The following is a 6,000-nucleotide window of genomic DNA, read 5'->3' on the forward strand; positions in this document are numbered from 1 at the left end:
TACCTTTTTTTTCTGCTGATTTGATTAAATGGTCATAATTACCATTGTAACACGTCAATCTGCATGTATTTACCTAATACATTGTATCGAATGTCAGCTCTGCCATCCGGCTGGGCCGGGTGGCTTTATGAACAACGATTGGCTGAGTGAATTATGACCTCTGCTGGCTGGTTGATGGCATCTGCCTAGAGTCGAGGAATAATGCTGATCATGATGTGAATCTTCGTGCACAGAGCTGATCGGCATATGAACTCGCCTCGTGCAGGTGAAAAAATGCAGTCGGCTACTGTTCACGTGTCGGAGGGGGCGCTCTTCTCAAAAAGTAGAGAGGAAGCGTAATGCAATTGGTATACAAAATTATATTAACTAGCTAGAAAAGGGCAATTATCTATAAAAAAGATGCATTTTATTAACTGAGCACTACACAGTTTTGAGTGAGATTTTTTTAAAACTCTATTTATTAAGAATTTCAAAAGCAAATTAAAACCAACTTTTTAATGCCATCAGCAAAACATGTTTTTAATTGAGCGTGTAGCCACTGATGCACTGCTGCTTTCACATCATCATCACATGAAAATCGTCTTCCCCTTAAAGCTTTTTTAAGAGGTCCAAAAAGATGGAAATAAGATGGTGCTTAATCCAGACTATAAGCTCTATAAGCTCAGACACGACCAATTACTACTCCTCCCATCCTCAGTGATTCAAACAAAAATATAAAAGTACGGAAACTTTTTGAAGATCCCTCGTATCATGGGATTTATTGTATGAAATATATGACTTAACTAAGCTCAACTTATCCACATAAAAAGTGTTACAGTACGGCGCTCAGGTGACGCAGCGGTAAAACAGGCTAGTACACCAGAGCTGAGATTTCAAACACATCATTTTGAATCTCAGCTCTGCCATCCGGTTGGCTGTTGTTTACACAGGATGAGATGCAATTACGACCTCTGCTGGCTGATTGATGGCGCCTGCGCAGAGTCAAGGAATAATGCGTTGATCAGGGTGTGGCTCTCCGTACACAATGCTGATTCGCATATGAACTCACCTTGTGCAGGTGAAAAGATGCAATTGCGACGGTCCTCAGTCATCAGTGGAGGTCAACATCGGTAGAGGGGAAGCGTAATGCAAGCAGGGTAATTAGATATAACTAGATTAGGGGAAAAAATGGGGAAAATTTTGCAAAAAAAGACAAAGTGTTATAGCAATTGATTGTTATGGCCACAAAGAAATAAAAAATTATTTAAGTATATAAGCCTCCTGGTTTTGTTCCTGGAGAGCCACATTCATCCGTTTAGGTGTCACTTTTTGCTTGTGCTTTCTCACTGTTCTATTAAAGTACACAATGTATTTTTAATATGGGTAAGTGTAAAATTAAAACATCGGGCAGAATCATAAAAATGCATAATTTATGCACATAACCTCTCTGTGATTGTTATCATGTAAAAAATTGCTGACACAGTTACCCACAGTTCTGCTTGCCAAATGCTCCCCTTCTCCAGATACGGTGCATAACACAGCAAGACAGCACTGGCATTTCTCAAGGCTAGGTGTAAAATTGATTTTTATGGCTCCCAGGGTTTGCTTTAGCACAGTTTAGCAAAGGTTCAGTGCAAGTGGATTTTAATGCACTGGCAATGTAACATCCACAAAGTAAATACTGTATATTATTTATACTATAGTGTATACATATTCATGTAAAATTTTTATCTTTGCATTTATAAAATTGTTGTATGTAAGATATGGAATGTACAATCAGGACTACCGCTCATTTATTTAATAATCCAATCAGCCAGTCATGTGGCAGCAGCATACATAAAATCTTTTAATTTTAAATAATTACTATTGATTTTCCTAGCATTGGTTTTATATATTGTCCTGCTATTAAAATATATAAATTAAATCATACATTATACATACAACCCCAAATCAGAAAAAGTTGGGACAGCATGGAAAATGCAAATAATAAAAAAACATAGATTTTCTTACATTTATTTTGACTTTTATTTGATTGCAGACAGTTTGAACATGAGATATCTCATGTTTTGTCTGCTCAACTTTATTTCATTTATTAATAAACATCCATTCCTGCATTTCAGGCCTGCAACACATTCCAAAAAAAAAGTTGGGACAGTAAAGCATTTACGACTTTGTAATGTTATTCCTTTTCATCTTAAAAGCCATTTTGGCACCGAGGAGACCAAGTGATTTAGTGTTTTAGTAGCTTTTATTTTGTCCCATTCTTCCTGCAAACACGTCTTAAGATGTGCAACAGTACAGGGTCATTGTCGCATTTTTCCTTTCATAAATTCTTCACACATTCTCTATTGGGGACAGGTCAGGATTGCAGGCAAGCCAGTCCAGTACCCGTACCCTCTTCTTCCACAGCCATGCCTTTGTAATGTGTGCAGCATGTGGTTTTGCATTGTCTTGTTGAAAAATGCATGGACGTCCCTGGAAAAGACGACGTCTTGAAGGCAGCATATGTTGCTCTAAGATCTCAATGTACTTTTCTGCATTAATGCTGCCATCACAGAAGTGTAAATGACCTTTGCCAAGGACACTGACACAGCCTTTTCATTTTTGGTCCGGAGCACACGGCGTCCATTTTTTCAAAAAAAAAAAAAAAAACACAATACACGTTTTCACTGTGTGATGGTTCATCCTAGATGCCTCCGAGCCCAGGGAAGTCGACGCTGCTTCTGGACATGGTTAACATAAGGCTTCTTTTTTGCACAGTAAAGTTTTAAGTGGCATTTGTGCATGTAACTCTGTATTGTAGAGCTTGACAAAGGTTTGCCAAAGTAATCCCTCACCCATGTGGTTATATCACCTATTGTTGAGTGGTGGTTCTTGATGCAGTGCCGTCTGAGGGATCGAAGATCTCGGGCGTTGAGCTTAAGCTTGCGCCCTTGGCCTTTACGCACTGAAATTCCTCCAGATTCCTTGAATAGTTTAATGATATTATGCACTGTAGAGGGAGAAATATGCAAATCCCTTCCAATCTTTCTTTGAGGTACATTGTTTTTAAACATTTCAATCATTTTCTCAAGCATTTATTGACAAACTGGAGATCCTCTGATCATCTTTGCTTATCAAAGACTCAGCCTTTCCTGGATGCTGCTTTTGTACCAAACCATGATTACAATCACCTGTTTGGAATCACGTCATTATTTAGTTTTTTCACCTCATTACTAGCCCCCGTCCCAACTTTTTTTGGAATGTGTTGCAGGCCTGAAATGCAGGAATGGAGGTTTATTAATTAATGAAATGAAGTTAAGCAGACAAAATATGAAATATCTTGTGTTCAAACTGTCTGCAATAAATAAAAGTCAAAGTAAATGTAAGGAACACTGCATTTTTATTTTTTTTACATTTTCCATACTGTCCCAACTTTTTCTGAGTCAGGGTTGTAAGATTTCTATGACCCATAGGTAACATATTGCAGAAAAAACCAATTTCAAAATCCTGTGCAACCATTCTTCTTGAGTGTGTATGGATTAGTCTCACATAAGTCACATCAGTGGAAATTTCACATCCTTATTCAGTCAGTTCTCAGTGGAAATAAAGGCTACAGAAACACAGCCCCCAGGCCTTCTGCTGTCCGCCGGCCAAAGCCGAGAGCCGACCGCTGCCTTTGAGGTCTTTCTATTCTCGGATCTGTCTCTTTGAATTCTTCTCCATGACCACAATCTTTTCAATGTTCCTTTAAAAGAGCTACTATGTGATTGGAGGAAGTAAAATCTGTAGCGAAGTGCGTTGCCCACAAGCATGCCTGACTCCTGGCTACCATGCCTCTGTGGTGACCCTCAAACGGTGACCCGCAGGCTTTAAGCCAGGGAAGGGAAAAGTAAAAATGCAGTACTGTATTTCCTTGGTTAAAGAAATGAAATCTCTGGTAAAATCTTTGCTTTTCTTTTCATTTAGTCTCTCAGTAAGTTTCAAGCAAATGTATTAGGTTTAATCCTGGTGAACTGCAGCATCTGTCGTCACTGAATTTTAGCTTCGGTCGTCAGAAAAAGAGAGGTGTGACTACTCGATTTTACTGTGACTACGATTTTAAAGAAACCCACAATAAATCTGTGACAGCTACGTTCCAATTGTTGTTTGTAGTTGTAGATCTAAATGTATATCTAGATCTCCAGGTCTTCACTGGTCTTCCACCTCATCTATGATCTTTGCTGTGTCTACTGTATTGCTGTATATGCTGGTCTGCTTAGAGTTAGTCATAGGACGTGACCAACTTATCGGATGGGTCGCTGCGCCATCATGGTCTGTAGACTTGTAGAATTGCTTTGCCGCAAGACTTCATCTTTTGGTGTTCAGAATTCGCAGACTCCTGAGTCTCATCAGGAACTGGAGGTCCTTGCGGCTTTGCTCTTGGTCTTCATTATCAGGACTTCAAGTCCCACGTCACCAGATCTCCTGCGATGGTAGGCTTCTTGAATGTCCTGGATTCCAATTGTTGAGTCACAGAAAAGAAATATATAATATGTGTGTCACTTAAGTGTATTTAAACCCTTTAATGTCAACTATGACATAATTGCTGGGAAAACTACATTAAAGTTCAAGTTAAAGTAACCTAGTTACACTATATAAACAAAAAAGGGGGTATATTGCAACACCCCTTCTAATTTTTTGTATTCATGTGTTTCAGACACACCAATTGCACTTACATTAGGAAAATATACACACACACACTCACTCACTTTCTTAACCGCTTATCCAATTAGGGTTGTGTGTGTGTGTGGGGGGGGGTGTTGGAGCCTATCCCAGCTTTTTCAATGTGCGCAAGGCACACAGTAACACCCTGGACAGGGCGCCAGTCCATCGCAGGGCAGATACACATACACACACCCATTCACCTATAGTGCAATTCAGTGTCTCCAGTTAACCTGACTGCATGTCTTTGGACTGTGGGAGGAAACCAGAGCTCCCGGAGGAAACCCACACAGACACGGGGAGAACATGCAAACTCTGCACAGAAAGGACCTGGACCGCCCTGCCTGGAGATTGAACCCAGGACCTTCTTGCTGTGAGGCGACAGTGCTACCCACCGAGCCACCGTGCTGCCCCACACACTTATACTTAGGGTAATTTCTAGTAGCTCCAGTTAGACTGAGTGCATGTCTTTGGATTTGTGGGAGGAAAACAAAGCCCCCAGAGGAAACCCATCTAAACATAGGGAGAACATGCAACCTGCACACAGAAAGGACCCTGGTCACCCAGTCGGGGAATCAAAACCAGGTGTTTCTACCTGTAAGGTGACAGTGCTACCCACTGTGCCACCGAGCCACCTCAATTTAAAATGGTATTATTGATATATCTGGGACACTGGATACAACTAGATCATTAAACCTTGGTCAAACCTTGGTAAATTGTCTTAAACAGTATGTTGTTAGTATTAACAGTACATTGCTAACAGTATACATAATGATTTAATCATTCACTGTTTATGGAGTCTAAGATTCTGCTTATTTACATCTAAAACTCCCTTTCACAAGCATTATACTGGCTATTACTTCTCCTAAATATCATTAAAAGATTCAACACTTCACAAGTTTATATCGAACACAGTCATGGACAATTTAGTGTCTCCAATTCACCTCACTTGCATGTCTTTGGACTGTGGGAGGAAACCGGAGCTCCCGGAGGAAACCCACACGCACACGGGAAGAACATGCAAACTCCACACAGAAAGGACCCGGACCTTCCTGCTGTGAGGCGACGGTGCTACCCACTTAGCCACCGTGCCGCCCCAACCAGCAGGTAAAAGTGTCTTCACAGGAAAAGCGATTTGACATATGTGTCTATGTTCATATATAAAGGCAGAGCAAAGACAATAGTACAACTGTCTATTTAAAAATGGATCACATTTACAGTCATAGGTAAGTCGTTTTCTGACATCTATTCCTGACCTCACAAATGCTCTTTTCAGTAACTCACAATTAGCAGGCAAACTTTTTTCCACAAGGAGGAGCCCTGTACTTGGAACCCCCA

The sequence above is a fragment of the Trichomycterus rosablanca genome, chromosome 5, assembly GCF_030014385.1.
Source record: "Trichomycterus rosablanca isolate fTriRos1 chromosome 5, fTriRos1.hap1, whole genome shotgun sequence".
NCBI lineage: Eukaryota > Metazoa > Chordata > Actinopteri > Siluriformes > Trichomycteridae > Trichomycterus > Trichomycterus rosablanca.